General features: G+C 33.9%; 1 long non-coding RNA gene across 1 annotated transcript in view; it reads left to right on the forward strand.

Moving 5' to 3' along the window:
- LOC142987093 (uncharacterized) overlaps nucleotides 1-17,778 on the forward strand; it is an 86,302-nt gene that overhangs the window by 37,771 nt on the left and 30,753 nt on the right. The gene's annotated exons all lie outside the window — the stretch shown is intronic.

A 17,778-nucleotide genomic window follows, 5' to 3' on the forward strand; every position in this document is an offset into this window, starting at 1 on the left:
GTTAGTTAAAAACAGTGGTTACCTTGAAACAGTTATAACTGGTGATCAGATTGTTCGAGAATTGTAACCTGTATAAAACGCGAATCGAGAAAATGACCCTTAAAGATGACTATCCAATGGATAGTATGACTATCTTCTGGATAGCATGACTATCTCAGAAATACAACAAAATTAATAAAATGAATTTATAATTAAAGTAGTCCATGATTCAAAATCTACCACTATCAAGACGACCACTTAGAAATTTCGAAAAGTGATTAACGTCCCGAGAATCGATATAAATATCATTAGACTTAATCAATACAAAAGTACCAAATGTAGAAATTAGCATTAAACTTTAGCTCTATGACATAGGTCTACCTATGACCACAACAAATTTTATTCAAAAACTGTCTGAAAATCATTCCTAGAATACAAGCCCTATAATTTTCCATCCTTGCATTACGTCTAGTTACAATCTGCACCAACTCGTCTGCTAAGGAGGAAAATAGACATTTAATGGATAATAGCAGGCGAGGAGCCAACGTGTCATATTTACTATCCATAAACTTAGCTTATTAGTGCATAATCTTGGCTCTTATGAATGTGGACATTTATACTCAAATTATTCCCGATAGTTAGAAGTCATGTGATAGTAAGGAGTAGTTTGAATGAGGAAGTGAATATTGCAGCAATCTCTTTTTACTTCATGTACTATCTAATGAGTGTTTGATATTTCAATTTAAGTGAAATAAATAGTTCTTACGGTATACGCTAAAGGCGCTGAATAACCTTTAATACAATCGATACGAGCGATTTCCTACCGAATTTGCAATGAAATTATAAATGTGTGGTATGTGAATCTCTAGACACGAATTCTAGGTCAAGAAAAATGCTATTGGGATTTTCCGCGAGGTAATTCTCAGTAGCGGTTAAAAGTTTGAATGTGTTCCAACCCTGTGAAAAACACAATTAGGAAAACCCAAGGCATGTTTATGGACAGCATGCATGGTTTATGGAAAAAATAATTTTCAATAAGATAGTAATTATAAGGTGTCGCACAACGGGGGCACGTTGGCTCAGGAGCCCGTGGCTAGTGGTTATTAAACCTGATGATTAATATACTATTTATCTAATAATAAGACAAGTCCCGTACCGTATGGCAAAATAACACTCTAGACCACATAAAAAAGAAGATCTGGACCCACCCAAATAAAAAAATTAACTGCACATTTTCGCCTCAATAGCCGCCACATGTGGTGAGTTCGAATCCTATGCTAAATATTTGTGTTGTGATGGGCAGAAGTATTTGTAATGAGCCTGGTTGTAAATTTATCGACATAAGTACGTATTTAGAAGTAAATAAGTACCTATGTTTATTAGTTATCAAGTTACCATAGTACAAGCTCTGCATATTTTGGAATCAGATGACCGTGTGTGAGTTGTCCAATCATATTTATGTATTAGACAAAACAAAACTTACCTATCACACAAAATGAATTGTTGATTAAAACAGGTCGATTCATATCTCCATTGGCCTAATAAGTGCCTACGTGACTACTTAACCATTATTACTAAACGTCATTAATACAAACCTGTATGTAATGACAGGAAAATTTTCCTGCCTTTGAAAATTGATGGGCGACATGACTGCAGCAACGTACGCTAGTTTTTATGATATATTACTTATATATATTGTTTGTAATTGTGGTTTATTGTTATAGGTTCTGCTCTTGACTTTGTTCGCGGCCATTTCTAGGTAAAAAATATAACTACTGTAACTTCACAATACAATATACTAATGTATTGTGAATTTACAGTATCTGCTGCTAAATCAATTTTGTATTTTTTGCTAGAAAAAGTAACCACGCATGTAACCAAACTCTCTTTATAATATTAGTACAAGGTTTTTCTATATTTGTTAATGTACTGAACCAAAGTAGTGGTATGAAAGTAGGATATGAAAAATATTTTTGTATAGATAGCCACATTAATGAAGAAGTCTTTGCTGTGCCCACATCCATAATTGTATATCATGTTCAGCATATTAGCGTCACGAAGGAACATAGTAACCAGCTTTTTCTGCAACTAGTTTGAGCAATATCTAAAGATGTTCTTATTACTTCCAGCTTCCTAATTTTACCTACCTGTTACAGAATTTCTGGCAATTGAATCTAAATCAGATGCGGAACTTTTGGCATCATAATCATAACAATTTTAATGTATATTCTGAGAAATAAACTAGTAGGTTGTTAATGTATCTATATAAGTATGTATTTAGAAGTATATAAGTATGTTTATCAGTTATTTGGTTACCATAGTACAAGCTCTGCTTAGTTTGGAATCAAATGACCGTGTGTGAGTTGTCCATTAATATTTATTTATTTTTTTTATTTATTATCACTTCACATAATATTCTTAGGTCCGTATATTAATAGACTGCTACCATCTCCGAAAAAAGAAACCCATTCCACATACTTACCTACTTTAATAGGTTTTAAAACGTGCTTTCAAACTGACACAAATCTATTATCTCTAGGATTCTAGCTTTATCTATTGGATCTCAAAGAACTTCGAAATCTGGAAAAGATCTTCAATTGAAAATACAACATTTTGATCTTTAATAAATCCTACTGATAAAAACATGGGAAAGGTTTCCACGCTTACGAACTCTAGTAAAAAATATAATAGTCGTTGCAGGTGGCCCAAACATACCATTCACAATACAGGAACAGATTATGAAATTGAATACTATCAAAAAATATCGAAAACCGTACGTGTAATTTTATAGTTGTTTCGTACACGAACCGAAGGCCGGTGTGTTTTTACATACAGTTTCAATGTAAACTACAGTTTGTAACGCGGAATTACGAATTTACAATCATTGTTCACGTTCCTACGATTGTGTAAATAATTTGTTTATAAATCTCTTCGAATTTAACAATTACTTTTATATACTTGGTCATTTGTTTCTTGAAGGACACTTTGACATCTTTCTTTTAAAAAGACAACTTTTGCAGGTTGAAATTTTAAAATGAAATGTCCGTACATAAAGTTATTTACAAGCACGTAAACATAATATTTATGTATTTTAATGATGTAGAGTAATTGCATCTTACTAGCGTCTGAGAACAAGCCTTATGAAATCTGTCATTATTTTGTCTGGAGTAGTGACCGGAATAGCAAAGAAAATTTCGATAAAACTGTAGCTGAAAATACTGTTGTTGAGAAAGGTATATGATATATCAACAAAACTAGGACAATGATAAAGAAAGTGATAAAAAGTGGTGTAGTTTATAAATTATTTAAATTGATGTATCCTTGAAAGTTTCAGTCAAAACAGGATAACCAAAATCTTATTTGATTCCGTGTTTAACACCTTATTCAATTGATTTATTTCCTCATTCAGATAAAAAGGTACACAATCATTTGAAAGTCCATTGTTATTGTTTTGAAATGGAAATGCTCTTTTCTTCATGTCTGCTGACCAAGGTTGGGGTTTCCTTTACCTTGAAGGTCTGAAGGTTGTTTCCTGTACCCTTTGGCCTACACCTTTGACATGTATTTACTTTATTTCTATTACTTCCAGGTTATCTACTGTCAGCATAATTAATTACTTAATTACTAATTGAATTTTAATCGGATTCTCATTCAAGTCTTTTGAAAATCATGGTCTGATTCATTGCTATTGGGAATGTCGTATTACTTCATTCAGTAATTTACTTGTGTAATTGTTTATTTATTTCCTTATTTAGTCTAGATCTGTTGCGTGAGAAATATTGTCTCTAAGAGCTCTTTGATTATCATAATTCTTATATTTATTAGTTTATTGCACTACAAGTCTATCTCTTGCATAATTTCATTCATCATTTAGGTTTCCAGTTTCAAACGTATTGTAACCTTTTAAAACCAGTATTGTATCTGTCATAGTTTCTTTTGCTTTGTTGTCATGTCTTACTCATACAAGTATTATTGGTTGTGTGGGAATATTGTCTGTAGTCAGTTGTTAGTCCAGTTCAGTTGTTTTAAGTGTGCCCGTGCAATCCGCACTGAGCACTGAACAACCGCGACGCTCGCTTTTATACCCTCGGTGCGCGCTGATAAGACTTATATTTACATTCCGATAACACATCGTTTACATTACAGTTTTTTGTTCCTGCGTTGATAATGATAATATAATTCAGTGGGAGTAAAATTGAATGCTTAATATGGCTTAATGGACTTGAAATTTCACCGCACGAATTCTCGAAACGACGGTGACGTAAAACAATAGTTGGAGGTGCGTGCTGACCAAAAAAAAACGACAACACGGCCGGTAAACTTACGCAAAGCGAACGGAAAACTACGGCTTCACGCTTCACTATCGTATTAGAAGAGTGGGGTTCCTTATTTTGTGGGGGTTAAGGTTGTTTATCGTGTGGAGGAGTCGGTCGGCATTGTTTTGACGGTGGAGTGACGCGGCTGACGTCAGCGCGCACGCGAGCGCCGCGTGCTCCTCGCCTGACGCGCCCACCACGCACTCTCATCGAAACAAACCTATTTTCATCATCGTTCGCGGTATTTTACGTTTACTTTTTACTCGTAATGGAGGCTTGTTCTGTGAATTAGTGACATTGAAATGATAATGTAGATGTAATATGAATTTTGCGAGTTCTTTGAAACAATATACAATAACAAAGAGCTTTTAATCTTTTGGTAATAAATAATGTATTCTAGGAATTTATAACAATCTAGAAAATCATATGAAATGAATTGAAAGTTCAATCAAAAATGGCTTTAGCAGACCTGTGAAACCTTTGGCTTTACATCGACAAAACACAAAAAAATCACAAAGATTTTCACCAAACTTTTAATGCTCCCTATTATAAGCCTACTGACATAAAAACTACAATTACAAATTTATTTTAAACAGTACTATTTTAAAGCTAGCTAATTTCTAGGCTAGGAACAAGAACATTTTATTAGCAAACACGATGAATGCTGCGGGGCGTGTCAGTAACGTTGTCAACGTCGTTCTTTGTGACTAGGGTTGCCAGATCCAGGCCGATCATTCCCTGGACACTTCTAGGATCACGAACGGAATTTCCTGAATATTTCTGGGGCCCTGAACGAAATCAGAGTTTTGGTCTCCGGTCCGAGACTATGCTAAGTAGGAATGACTAAAAAAACTTAGTATCGTAACTTTGTAAAAAACTAGTATTTCTTCATTCCCGGACAGGAAATAAAAATTACTGGACACGGGACAACAAAATATCCCGGGACAAACCCGGGCATCTGGCAACCCTGCTTGTGACTAACACACGATAGGTACGTGGCAGCTGTAGGCATCACAGATAGATATAATCTGTTTACTTGTCTCTGTAGATAGAGATACTTACCTATCTTCTTTATTTTGAGTGTTTTAGAATAATGTTATGATGATGCTCTGATATTATGGAAGACACTACGCAGACACTACGTCCAGATGGTCGGAAGTTCGATTTCCACACGAAATAAATCTTTGTGTGAGCCTTAAGTAATTCAATGTTGCGTGAAATCGTTACTAATTTTCTATTACAGTAGCTTCTGCCCGCGACTTCGTCCGCATCAAAAGAATTTTCCTGGTAAAAAGTATTCTATAGGTATGTCAATCCGGGTTGGAATCTATCTGTGCACAAAATTTCGTCCAAATCCGTCCTTGTTCTTTTTGTGAAAGAGTAACAAACACACATACTTATATCCTCACTTTTCGCAATTAATATATTAATAGAATTGTTAAGTTTTAGTGCAGGGGGTGAATTTTAACTATGTATAATTATGATTCGAATATAAAATGAATCATTTTGAGTCAATATACTTGCATAAGACTGTAGTTTACTGTCAAGAATAGATGACTCACTTCCGCTTCAGGCTTAGAGATTAGTTCATTGATATATCAAATTGAAAATCACATCAAAGATATCCATAGATCATGATGCTGAGATACTGTTATCAATCAATGAGTAATATCCTTAAAACACGTGTGGATTACTCATAAATTCCTGTGCTCAGTAGCTCTCTCCTTTAGCTAGCTTAGCCTCTCTTCCGCTATGTTAGAGTCGACATCCAGTCTCACTGGTGGCAGCTGAGTACCAGTATTTTACATGGAGCAACTGCCTATCGGACCTCCACAACCCAGTCACCTGGATTATAACACGATACCTTCTGTAAGACTGGTTGTCAGACTTTCAAGCTTCTGATTACTGGTAAAGACAGTCAAAACCGTCCGAGTGTCCTTAACTAGATCTATGATCATGTAAATGTCTGTGTAACGGATAGTTATTAACTCCATCAAGTTTATAAGACTGCAAAAGTTAACTTTACACTCACAATGTATGTATGTCTTGTAAATTTTGTATGTATTGTAAAATTACATCTACGAATGTATAAAGTTTTGTTTATTAACCGTTAAACACGTATGAGTAATAAGATACGGAAGTTTTCCCGACGTTTCTTGTAAACTATACCGAGTTGGCTAACGTTTGTTAGTTTTACAAACATACAAAAATCAACTTTATGAAAGTAGCATATGATATATTTTTAAATAACAGGATTCACAACCCTGACATGCCTGTAACAAATTCTTCCTATTTTTATCTTTATGACTAAGGAAATAAAAGTTATATTTGTGTAGAAGATTTCTTTGTAACTGATTTGGTAGTCCGTCCTTTAACCTAAGGTCACTTAGGTTCTACTATGGTCCATGATCATAATAAGGAACAATAAACGGTTGCTATGTAGGAAAATCCTTGACTTTGTTATTCGCGAAATTAAGAATAGATGGGTAAATATTATTGTAGAGATAAGCAGGCTCGTGCAGACAGATAAAAAAACATTGTTATTTACTAAAAATAGTTCTAGAATGGAATTTTGCAAACATACCTGAAGGTGTAAGCATATTTGTGCACTACTGTCCAGCTAATAGAGGCAATCCACGCATTTTAGGGACCATCAAAAATAAGCATTATTTTTAAAACTGCTATAGTAATTTAAATAACTAAGTCTTTACACAAAAGATATCTTACTTTAAAAAAAATCATACCTACATATTAATATGTATATTGGACTCAACAACGAAAAACATATCTAGGACACACTAATTGAAACATTCTGAACATAGAACAAGCTTAGACAAACTAAAAGTTAACAAAAAAATTGGATGCATCCAATTTTTCATTCATTTCATTAATTTTCTTATAAATTCCGTGATGAATAATACCTTTAAAACTTTCACGTAGAATAATCATTATATCAGGGGAATTAACACTAATGCATTTTACCTTGGCATGTCTGGAGGAAACCCCGACCGGAAAGTCCACAATGTCAAAGTCAGGTTTTATACCATCAAAATATCCAGGCGCAATCGAAACCAGTCTCGCTATAAGGAAAACCGCATTTTTTTTGCGCACACCTCTATTGCACAATATAAACGTTATAACCACGACTAGTATTAATATTTTCTTGTAAATAAATTCAACCCAAAAATGTCCCATTGCTGGGCAAGGATCTCCTCTCTAATGAGGGAGGGATGAGTCCACCACGCTGGCCTAGTGCGGGTTGGGGTCAGTTGAGGAATATGCATACCTTCAAGAACTTTTCTTATGAGGGAGGGGTTAGGTCTTGAGTAAACCACTCTGGTGTAGCGTGAGTTGGGGACTTTATATACCTTCAAGAACTGTTCTAAAGAACTATCCAGTTGCATCACAATGTTTTCCTTCACCTTTGTAACAAATGATAATTATTCCTAATACACATATAACTTCGACAAGTCATTGGTTGCCTCGGGTTCGAACCTTCAACTACTTGGGAAGTACCAACTTATACCACTCGGCTATCACTGCTCTACACATATTGCACAATATAAATGTTAAAACCGCAACTTTTATTTTGTTAATACATTAGTATCTTAGTATTAATATTTTCAATTACTTTAGTTAAAAAGATTCAGAGCAATGTCATTTTTTAAGTGGAAGCCATCTTTTTACAATTTACCCAATTATTTAATCCACGGCCAAGAAAGTTCAAATTTTTCCGGACTCTGGATTTTCCGGTTTAAATCTCCAGTTAATCTTAGCTTATAAAAATATAATAGAAATAAAAAGGTCATGGATGTTCTATTATATGCTTTTATTTCACAATATCCAAGAAATCTGAAATGTCAATAACAAAATACAATTAGATGAAAACAATATTAGTAATTATAAATTGTATTTTAGTTGTATGCAACTGCGTATACCGTGTTCTTTTCAGGAACAGACAGATCTGAGATAAAACTAACATTCCATAAAGTTTCCAATTTTTGTACTTTGTGATACCTAACACCAAAGTCCTTTAACCCGCCCGAAGGCTTTAACTTGATATCAACTTAAACTCTCCGACTAATAAACGTGGTGTAAGCTCTGATTAGTTATACAGTGTTTTGTCACTTTCAATCAATATTGAAATTGTATAAGAGTAAAAATGACAAAACACTATATACCAACCTACATACGTTTATTAATAAGATAGTAACTCAATAACGTCTAAACCTTGCACTGAAGCCTTACATCGCCACAATTTTCCACTCCAAAGATACATATAAAATAATATTTCACGACCTTAAAGTCAATCTTACTGGTTTCCTAATTTCTAAATACATATTTGATAGAATATCGTGATTCGTGACTAACAAGTATCGTACTAATGTTTTGTGTAAACTGAAAACTGGTAAGATCTGCCGATTTGAAATAATACGTGACTTTGACGGATCTTAAGAATAAACTGTGAATAAAAATAATTCATATTGATTTTTAAATGGAGTTTGAAATCTTCTAGGGTCCAGATTTTTGTGTTCTAATAGAAGATTGGTCGTCAAAGTACTAAATAATAACTTATTAAAATAAAATCTAGTGTATTTAAAAACCATACAGCCAAAAATATGTTTGGGTAAAATATTGATATTTTATCAAATTTAATTTTTCTACATTTAAAATTAGTCACGAACTATTAAATTTTGCAATAGGAGGACTCTGCTGAGTTTGTGACCTACGGTAACCTGTGCCGAAACGTCAAGTAAATAAGCAAACTTTTTCATGTTATTAAGTAAAATAACATGAAAAGGTAAAATAAAATGCAAAATCGCGTAAAATCTAGAGTAATACATATATTATCATTCATGCAACAAAAAGTTTAAAAGACAAATATTGAAGCAGACATACAATTTAAGAATTTACTAGTAGTAAACAAGTCTATGATTTTTTTCCATTACGTTACATGACTAACTATTCTACGAACATGACTATCGCTAGTTGACTAGTACACAGGTTCGGCTTAGTTACAAAAACAGGTGACTCAATATACCTAATAGTTTTGTTGTTAGCAACAAAATGTTGACGTTTGTTTGTTTACTGTAAACATGTTTAAGCTTGTTTACAAGGCATACCAAGTCGTAAACTGCTTTGAAGACGATACTATAAATTAATTTGAATTTGATTATGTGATACAGCTGGTGATATAAGATGTTTATAAATCTAGATCACGATTTTTATATAAAATCGCACTTTTATCTGTGGTAGAGACTAAAGAACGTTTAATATCGCTGCTATTCCCTACAAACTTATTTTGGGACATTCGCGTGCATACATCTCGGTAATTGCGAGTACAATACTCGTACTATTATTATTCTGCTAACCTTTTCGTAGCCATAATCTTCTAATATATAAAATTCTCGCGTCACAGTTTTCGTTGCCATACTCCTCCGAAACGGCTTGACCGATTTTGATGAAATTTTGTGAGCATATTGAGTAGGTCTGAGAATCGGCCAACATCGATTTTTCACACTCGTCAGTGACACTATTTTTTTTATTTTTATTTATATGGCAAAACAACGTTGCCGGGTCAGCTAGTATATTAAATGTCTCTCTTTGTGCGTACGTAGTATACTCATTATGAAAAAATGTATGGATGTGAGTGAGGCAAAGGAGGTGTGTATGGATCGTACTAAGTGGCGTACTTTGGTCTCTGCCTACCCTTTTAGGAAAAAGGTGAGTATGTATGTCTCTGAAAAGTATCTTCCGACATTTAAATCTATACTAATATTATAAAACTGAAGAGTTTGTTTGTTTGTTTGTTTGTTTCAACGCGCTTATCTCAGGAATAGGCTATATATCATCACGCTACGACCAATATTAGCAGTTAAAAAATGTTACAAGAACGGGGAAAACTTTGACCCATTCTCTCTTATGTGGCGGAAGCGAAGTTGCGCGAGTCAGCTAGTTTTATCTATTTTCGAATCAATCTATCTACGCGGCTACGTATAAAATATGTGAGTAGTGTCTCGCAAAGCACATGTTTACAACGCATCGTATTTGAATATTAATAAACCATTACTTGTCCACTCATTGTCTATACAAAAAGTCGTTTGCCGTGACATTGATTTGCAGATAGAAGGAAAACTGCAAATATTTTTGCTTTTACAAAAAATTTGTTAAAAACACCTTGATTGTTCGAACAAAACGTTACTACAGAATCCTGTAAATAATAATTAATATCACGGGAAAACTGTACCACGGGTTAACTGGTAACCAGACCCAGAGTAAATGGATGCTTTTGCTTATCACACAAATATTTATCCTGGCTGGGATTCGAACCCACCACTTGCTACACATAGAATATTGTGGCAAGGCGATCACGTTACCCATTGCACCAAAAGTTCAGTGTTGAAGAAAGATTTGAAATCTCCAGAACATACAAACAAACTTAAAGGAATGTACTAAAAGGACCGATTTCACGCTATTTATAACTAAAGCGTGAGATGACTGACCCGCCTCCTTCTCACAACTCGTTCCAATAAGGTTTGCCGGTCACAATGTGACGTCACTCTGCGTCTGGCGAGATAGCACGTAGCAATTTAACTTTACGAGTCTGAACATAGCAACAAATAAAAACAATACGTTTTCTTCCTCTTATACTAAAAGCCAACTCCCGCACTAAGAATTGCTCTTGGGCCACGGGGACATTTACAAACATACATACAACGGACATAAAAGTACAACCAGACCCGAAACTAGAATTTATGGGTCGCTCAACAATTGCTCCGTGTGGGAATCGAACCCGACCTCCTGATACAATGATAATGGCATGGCGACTGCGCTACGGAGGTCGTCAATTTCACATTTGGTGCTGTTTGCTAGTTTTCTTTGATCTATTTTTTTTTTTGTCAGAATATGGCTTCAAGCGGCACTGAAACTAGAGAAAAATATAAGAAATGAAGACAAAGAGTACCGCTGACGAAGAAAGGAGAGACAACCAAAGAACTTCGTCATTGTTACATCTCCGTCACCTAGTTTGCCTGAGTCTTTAGTATTTGTGTGTCATCTTCTGCGCAATAACTTGTTGCTATATTCAAAAACAAAGTAAAATAATGCGTACTTATACAAAACAGGTGAATAGAGGAGGGTGTGTCATCGGCAAACTTCCAGTGGAAGACCTTACACATACTTGATTTTCAACATAATGTTCAAGTCGTGATTCATACAATACTCTTTGTTATTGTGTGCTAATTACAGCATGAGTGTTGCCAAATGATTTTAAATCGACGCATTTAATCGTTTTTAGGTATTTGTAATTCAAATTCCTATCAAACAGTCATGTAGCAGTATTAGAATTGTTTAACTCGGTTTGGATTAGAGCAAAATTATCATTCTTTGAGATTTTAAAGGTCACAGAAGTATGAAAAGTTACAGGAAATCTTAGTTTATAACAAAATAGAATTTTTATCTTTATAATTAATACATTATAAAATAGGTAGTATGAAGTGATGTAAGTATGACTACCGACTCAAGTCAGTTTTATATACTCATTGCACATGTAAGTAATAAAAATAATATGAATGCCACATGATTGTCAACCGTCGCGCGTCGTGAAACTGCTTCTGTCGTCTGGGTGGTACTGTATACGACTGACTTTATGCGGCATAGGCTTGCTCCCTATTACATGGGGCTAACAATCCTTGTAAGAGCCAAGACACGAGTGTTTTTCGTACACCTTCGATTATGATAGGCACGATGTTATGTATGAATAAATTAATGAATTGTCGTCATTGTGGTGACGAATTCACAGAAATTGTTAAAGGAAAATTGCGATACCAGGAATATTTTCTGATATTATTTTTATTTATTGTTTTGTGCTTGTCTCTATGTAGTACCAGTTTAGTGACGTACTCTTTGTTAGGTGTAGAGTCCAATTAACTGTCAATTTAAATCATTAGTACTAAGGATAATATATTAAAATCTAATATATAAATGATAATACATACTATAATTACATGGTTATAAAATATATGAGATATTGTTCCCCTATGGAAGGACTTAAGGCGTAAGATGCTATACACGTCACTCCATTGCAAGACATGACATGACAGTCATGCTAAGAATCATGTTTAGAATTTTAATATCAACCTTGATGACCTTTGTATAAATAATAACATATGTAGGTAGGATACGTGCGTTTGCTATACCCCAAATAAATAACGTTTAACTTATCTATAGGGAGGTATTGTCAAAAGGTTAAAGCAAAAAGTTAGCTAGCTTGACTTCAAAAATTATTCACTCATTTAGAGCCAGTTTCACAGTCTGTAAATCAGTCAGCCCGTGACCACAGTCAATGTCATTCGGTTTAAAAGTCAAGAAAACAAATAAGGTATCATAATCAATCGCGTTTAAAACTCGTTGCATTATTATATTATTTGTAAATAAGTTTCAGAAAAGCCATCTACTTAGTATGGTGACGGAAAGTCTATGATAGTGTTCAGAACTGGTGAAACCGGGTATTTGTCTGCTTTTCATATTAGAAAATCTGATTCATTTGTACATTATATACCTATATTAACTAAAACCTACCCAACACATATTAGTGCGCCCTGAAGAATACTGAAAGCAGCCATTATATAAGTGAAACAGGTCATTATTATTTCCAATATTAATATTCGTTGTAATCGTAATCTACTTGACCGACCCAATGTCATAACTTGAAAACAAAGGAAGCTCGTGTAAGACATAACAAAAATAAGAGAAAATAAAAATAAATCTATAAATAGTCACAATAACTACTCTACGTGTGATATCGAGAAAAGTAAACAAAAAAGTAACTGCGCACTATGGTTGAAAATCAAGTCCAACGAGTTTGGACAACTTGTCTATGATTCATAGAACTTGATACTCTATTTACTATGATAAAATTGTTACTCATATTGAAATAAAGCTGTCCGTTTGTTGTATTTTTTTATTAAATTCAATTTTATTATTCAGCGATTTGCAAAACTGTGGATTTTAGTGTATGTCTATGTTTCTAATTATATTATCAATTATTTTATTGCTTTAAAATAATTAAGACATATGTATTTATCTCATCAACAGCGTAACCCTTCTTCCAACTAAGTATGTTGAAGTCGGCTCCCAGTCTCACCGGATGTAGTAAAATACCAGTATTTTACATAGGTACGTATGGCATACATATTTAAAACATGCATAACTTTTGCTTAGCCGAATGAAATTGAAAAACCAAATAAGTATTATATAGTTATTTGACTACAAATAGTATTTACTTACTTACTTTTAAATTAAATGCCTATAAAAATACCTATACATATATATCCCTAGAACTTAGTTTTAGTTGGATATTTTTTTTTATAGATAGGTATATCCGGGAACTAAATAGATTAAAAATTAATTGTGATACGTATTCATTTCTTTTCATTAGTATTAGTTTCTACGTCGTATTTAATACGCAGTGCTCTATGTAAATGAGGTAACCTACATGCGATAGCTATGTAAAAAACACACGGCTTTGTTTATGGTATGTTGTGACGCCGCGCCGATTTTGTAATTTATAGCTCGAAATATTTTGCGTATGTTTTTTAATATTTGTAGTAACGGATTCTCATTTAAGACTAGTTGGAGATATTTCCATATTGTTTTTGTATTGATTAAGGACCGTATGTTTAATTAAGCGTCTGGTTATTGCTGTTTAAAAAAATCTTAATTATTTTTTTTATTTAATTTCGATTACAGTTACCTACATATAATTATATTTATCAAATATTCTTCATCGAAATTATTTGTTAATTTACAAAAAAATCTTAATTAGACATACTTTTTTTTATTACACAATGTCATAATGTCAGATTAAAACAATCACAGATAAAAAAAACGCGCCAAAATACCATCTGGCAACAACACTGCCAAGAATTCAAATTTGGAACGCGAGACGCATCGAACACATCAACAGGGCGTGGTCCTACTGGGGCAAGGCGCTAAACTGCCACCAGCCAGTTTATCATTGACCTATCATTGTGAGAACTAAATACCAGCTTTCGTTTATTTTACTAGAAAGATGAGAGGTCACGTTAGATTGGTGAACTCGAGTAGAGGCGCTAAAGTGCGCCAGACGGCCAGTTTAACGTAGAACTGTTATTGTTCGGTATGAATGCGCGTTTTGGTCCGTGTTATTAGGTTTAAAGGGGGGTGTGGTAGGTCAGCTTACGTTGGTGAGTCAGTGAGTCTATTTTTAAGTCGTCGTGCGGCCGCCACGCGTTCCCCTCGTGGCTTTGTTTTGCTCAGATAACAACGTTGTAATACCGATCGCGGTTCTCACATATTTACATCGTGTACGTTTTATTGTTTCGCACTTATCTCTGTAACTATGTGTACTGGCGTTTTCCAATTATTTAATAGTAATTTTGTTTCAGTTAATTAGACTTTCGATAAGGTTCGGGTCAATTACTTTTTTTGAATGTTTTATTCAATAGATGGTTAATTCGGTTTTTATCTTTATCGTGTGCAAAATAGAGTCTAAAGATACAGGTGATAAGGAAATCTGATTGCACCATATTAGAATTTATTATACAATTTTTCATTGAAAACCGTTACACGGAAATTCAAACGATTTTTTTTTTATTGACATAGAGTGGGGATAGATTTAACCCTTTTACAATAAATAAAAGCCTACAAGTAAAAAAAAAATTAAAGCAGTTTTCAAATATCCCGAAATTTCTACAAACTCTTAATATTTAAATAGGTTCAAGGTATATTGATATGGTCTCACACAACAGCTGTAATTATTTTTATCTTGTACTATTAAAGTGACATAAACACACAGACTAAATAGTAAACAACACGCAACAATAAATTTATATCTAAATATAAAACTAGAGGTCAACCCTAAAAAGGGCATATCATATTAAAAACGAGCTTCTGCCCGCGACTTAGACCGCGTAAAAGACTAAAAAGTATCCTAACTTTTAATCCATGTTATAAACTACCTGTATACCAAATTTCACCAAAATCGGTTCAGTAGTTTTAACATAATTTAGAAACAAACATTCATCCGTACATCCGAACTCTCGCATTTCTAATGTTGGTAAAATTGTGTTGCGTTAGTTTTATTCGCATCTAAATAACACATGTTATTGTAAAATATAACCTTGTACAACATCCTGAAACTGAAAGTAATAAACTAACAATAATTTATATGTTATAAAACACCTGTAACGTAATAAACATTACGAGATTCTACATAAGAAAACATTATGTTACTACCTATTATAAATGTGAATATAACTCTGTCTGTTTGTATGTTGCGCTTTAACGCAGGAACGGCTGTACAGATTAAACTAAATATTGCTGAGATAGTATATCATATCAAAAGGAACTCTGCTGACGTCTGTCAGGCGGACCGCGGAGTTTAAGTAATCCTAAGTTAAAGGGTCCCGTTTTTTCTCTTTCGGCACGGAACCCTAAAAAGAATGAACTAAAGGCAGGTCGCTAGTTTCAGTATAATGTAATGCCACATACTAACTACTATTTATTTTTCTTCTTAACAAGGAGCTTAATACCTTTTACAAAATTTTACATTGACATCAAAACTACAATGACAATGCAATATTTTTCTTTACTAAATGAAAAACAGTCTTCCCAGGCGTCCTTAGCCGGTGACGATCTGCCACCGACTGACGACTTGCTAGCTAAGAACCCCCCACGATACCTACCACACCGATACGAGTCACCAATCACGAAAGACCTCCCTACCTCCCCGCTGTAAGATAAAACTAGGCGATAAAGGAGATTCTGGTTGAAACTCAGGGGTCTAACTCCACTGGTTTGTGTTCCTGATAAGGCGCTTACGCAAATGCCTCCACCACAACCAGATATAAAATGTCAACAATGATAAAATGTCTGCCAGTCGAGTCGGGGTCATGCTACTGTTTGTATTTTGTGTTGATATACTTATGATCTTTATGTTCCTTGATAATTAAGTTTGCAATCTAAATATGGCAAAATAAACAGTATTTTAAACTGATTCTGTTGTTTTTAAACTAGCGGATACATGATTTTTGGCCTATTTTTTATATGAACACTCTCACCTGTACTAAAAGCATAAATATGCACTTTGAATTACTGCTTAAAGACTTTCAGGTGTCATGATATTTCCTTCAGCATCTATAAAAAAGTCACATAATAATAAAAAAAACACAAACTCTCAAAGATAGTAGAAACAAATCTGTCAAATAAGCAGGTATATAGTCTATGGGTTACCACAGATTATACACAATACATAACCTATAAAATTCTTCAACGGTTTTCCTTCTACACAGGCTTTTGACATCAAAACATAATAAACCCAAATATGTATATTATTTGCAGGAACTATCTTTATGTTATATTTAAATTAAACATTTCGCGATAACTTCACGAACTTTTTATCTTATCTTATCTTACCTCGCGGTGTGGTAAAACATGTAGGAAACTTTCAGAAAAAGTATTTTTTTGCATTTCATCGTTATAACATAGATTCATAATATCACGCTTGTTACACCCAAAGGTTTAGGCAGAGATGTTTGGAATACACCCGCATTTTAATGTCCCACATGACGAGGCAATAGGCTTGCCCTACTTAGGACTCTCATGTAAATAATAAGTGTATGTATCACGGATGTTATACCCGAAGTTTGTTGAAGAGTTATACGAAATACTCCCACATTTCGCCATTAACAATGTTAGTCCAACATGGGACTAACATTTGGCAATAGGCTTGCCCTTTTACATAGGACTCTCATGTAATAGGGGGCGAGCATATTGCCATCTACCGGGCACATTTATCTTTATTGTTGCAGTATTTTGAAACTATAGTAAAGATTTATTTTTAAACTTTATCGGGGTCTTAATTGGCAGATTCATTGAATGACTTTACACAATTTATAGAAGCTATACTTTTGATTACATTTTTTAATTGGAACGTAATTTTACCTATCATATACGTTTGCCCTATTGTCCCCTCTCTTATTCCGAGATGAGACATGTGGCAAACAGTGATACGGTAATAAGTCTGGTTAATTAATTTGTAGGATATCTGATGTTCTCGAAATAATAAATGTAAGTACCATTTTTTACGGCATTGATTTAAACAAAATGCGCAAATATATTACGAAACTCCAATAAACACTTTCAGTAAAACGGATGTTTTCAAGTTCATAACAAAAACAATCGTATTAAAAAATAATAAATATCAACGACACACCCAGTGGAATGACGTCAGCGGGTTACATACCTCTTTTGTGAGAACTTTGTCACGAGATGCTTATTCCTGGCCGGTTGATCTCATTTAAAAAAAATAATGTTGAATTTCGAAGTTGGGGTTCGCGCACTAAATTTTACTTTTTCAAGTGTGTCGTTTTTAAAGAAAATTGTGTCAAATTAGAAACTTAATAATTATGAAAGTTATAGAATTTGTTTGGATGACAAATTA

The sequence above is a fragment of the Anticarsia gemmatalis genome, chromosome 3 (assembly GCF_050436995.1).
Source record: "Anticarsia gemmatalis isolate Benzon Research Colony breed Stoneville strain chromosome 3, ilAntGemm2 primary, whole genome shotgun sequence".
NCBI classification, from domain to species: domain Eukaryota; kingdom Metazoa; phylum Arthropoda; class Insecta; order Lepidoptera; family Erebidae; genus Anticarsia; species Anticarsia gemmatalis.